This window comes from Pyxicephalus adspersus, chromosome 11 (genome assembly GCF_032062135.1).
Source record: "Pyxicephalus adspersus chromosome 11, UCB_Pads_2.0, whole genome shotgun sequence".
Classification (NCBI taxonomy): domain Eukaryota; kingdom Metazoa; phylum Chordata; class Amphibia; order Anura; family Pyxicephalidae; genus Pyxicephalus; species Pyxicephalus adspersus.
The window spans coordinates 2,519,380-2,522,094 of record NC_092868.1 but is presented as its reverse complement, the minus strand read 5'-3'; the positions used below and the strand labels follow the sequence as shown (position 1 = coordinate 2,522,094).

The 2,715-nt window shown below is 52.2% G+C and overlaps 1 protein-coding gene across 1 annotated transcript in view; it reads right to left on the bottom strand.

The window, feature by feature from the left end:
* RCC2 (regulator of chromosome condensation 2) overlaps positions 1-417 on the bottom strand; it is a 10,897-nt gene extending 10,480 nt beyond the window's left edge. The window contains exon 1 of the mRNA XM_072425444.1: positions 263-417. The gene's annotated coding sequence lies outside the window, so the exon portion shown is untranslated. The remainder of the gene's footprint in view (positions 1-262) is intronic.
* Positions 418-2,715: the final 2,298 nt, after the last annotated feature.

Here is a 2,715-nt window from a genome sequence, read left to right as displayed (position 1 = left end):
TTGCCCCCTAATACCCCCCACAATAACACCCCCCAGTTATTGCCCCCCAACTATTGTCCTCCAATACCCCGCACTATAATAGCCCCAGAGTCTCACTAGTAATCCCTAAATCCCCCTGTAATTGCCCCGATACCCCCGGTGCTCCCCCTCAGTCTGGCGGCCATGGCGGCTCTTTGTGGCGGCCGGCTCTGGAACAATAGGCTGTGTCCGGGCACACGTGTCCCCCACACCCTGCTCCACCTTCCCGCCCCAGACCCCTCACCTCTCCCTGTCTCCCAAAAGCTCTGGCCTTCCGTCCACCGACAACCCTCCGCCCGTCTATCTGTCCGCCGGCCCGACCGACACCCGGCACTGACTGCAAACACCGAGCACATGGGGGGCGGCCCGAGCCAGATCCAGACAGCGACCCCTAGTGGGAGGAGGAGCGAAATGCAGAGAGCCGGCCTCTCTGAACAATATTACTCCGCCCACTTCTATGTGTTTCTCTATCAACAAGCGCTTTACGAATTATAAAGCCCGCCTTCTGATTTGTATAACCCCGCCCACCACTCTATGGGTGTGTTCGTATCACTCCGCCTATCTTTTTGCATCACCCGGCCCCCTATGGCGAAATACCCCGCCCCTTACTTAGTGCCCGCCCATTTCAGTTTATATTTCTTGTTCTCCATCCCAAGTGGTTATAAATCTCCCCTCCCCCATCTGTCTCAGGTAGGACATCATAGACAGGTCTGAACCTGATTGGTGGACGGGGGGCTTTGAGGGGCGGAGCGAGGGTGTGTCCTGGAATTGTTCTCCAGATACAGAAGTTGTGTTCCCAGATCACAAGATGAGACAGGAGCAGATTATAGGCTCATAGGATGTGCAGGGGCCAAAACCCAGGCGGGGCCCCTTCAGGCCTGACATAAATATTATTAAACATTAATATTCTGTACCACTTCTCTTGTCCTGTACCCCGGGTGTAATTCTCGGTATCTGTTCTTATTCTGCATGTATAGACTCTGCACAGTACCCATACAATCTGATTGTACAATCTCCATCAGATCCCCCATCACTCATGAGGAGCCCAGTGATTGGATGGGCTGTGTCAGCAGGTTCCATCCTGTGCAGGGATCGTCCAATCAGAATTTGTTTTGCTTTGGTAGATTTCCTCTCACTTCCTGTCCTGGTGACAACGGTTTGATCATTTCTATAATTTAAAGCGTCTCTCGTTAAACTGGTAGCCCCTCCTCCCACCAAGTATGAGCTGGTCATGTGACTGAGTCCCAATTTAGAAGGTGATTCGGTGCCCCCTGGTGTCCGGTTACCTCGGGAGGGGGCAGGGGATATCGGAGATCTGTCACCTGTTCTGGCCGGTCACTGCCAACGCTGGAACGCGCTGAGATTGTACGGGGACACAGATTAGTCTGGAATGAGGTCATGTGACCCCGGAGATATAAAAGCCCCGAGTATGGGGAACAATGGCAACTCAGTGCTGCTGATCTCCTGCACCCTCATTGCAGCCACTTCCTGTCTACACAGACTCCACCAATAGCCATGCAGCATTTCTCAGGGCGGGTTTCCTATTGGTGACAACGGCCGGCCCCGGCTACACAATGTGTGTGTGAAACATTTGCTGTCTCCATTACTGCGACAAGGTGACAACACGGGAGTGTAATTGGGAGCCACAGACAGAGCGTTGTCACCCTAAAATAGGAAGCAGCCAACAGGGACCTTCATGGCAGGATCACCGGGGATTATAAGGATTTATAGACCTCTCTTGTCCTGTGTGCCGGCTTCGTGTTGGGATGAATTTGTATGTGGACAGAAATATAACAATCTATTCTACGACCATCAGGTATTTATTTCTCTCTGTGTCCCCACTGGGGGGATTTATGCTTTGTTTATCCTTGTGACCACTGACGGCATTACAGTTGTCACCGAAACAGGAAGTTTCCATTTCTAAATTGCATTTTCCTAAACTCCTCCCATTTCTAGGCTCCTCCACTTATGCTTATAATGGCTCCTCCTCCTGCGTATAAACTCCTCCTATGTCTAGACTCCTCCTTCTATGTGGCTTTTTCTAAACCCCTCCTACTTCTAGGCTCCTCCCACTACAGATAAGCTCATCCTACTAGGCCCCTCCTCTTCTAAGCCCCTCCTTCATAGCTCCTCCTGCTGCTGGTACTACTTGTGAGCCCCTCCCTTTTTTTGGTGTCTCCTCCCATTATTTACTCTTTCACTTAAGCTCCGCCTGTCACCTTATCAGTAATGTTTGTAAGCTCCTCCCACATCTAAGCTCTGCCTTTAAGCCCCGCCCATTTAAGCCCCTCCTGCTTCCAGTGTCCAGGAAGAACTCCTTACCCCTCACACTCATTGGACACTGCAATGTCTGTGGGCGGGGCTGAGTTGTGAAGTCAGGGAAAGTCAGACACCCCGAAACTCTATCAAGGGGGGTACAGAGGGGGCTGGGTAGGTTCACCTAAATAAACTACCCAGCCCCCCCACACACACACACACCCCAGGCGGTGACTCCGGCCCTCACATTGGCAAGGTGTTGTCACCAGGTCACATGATGGAGATGGAATGTTGGATGACCGGCCCTGTACATGTCTCATCATCTCCCCGCAGCATGACACACCTGAACTCTCCTCCACCCTCTGGGACTTTGAGTATTGTAACTCGCGGCGCGTTGGGCCCCGTCCATCCGACAGCTGGAGAAGCCAAACTTTTTATAAG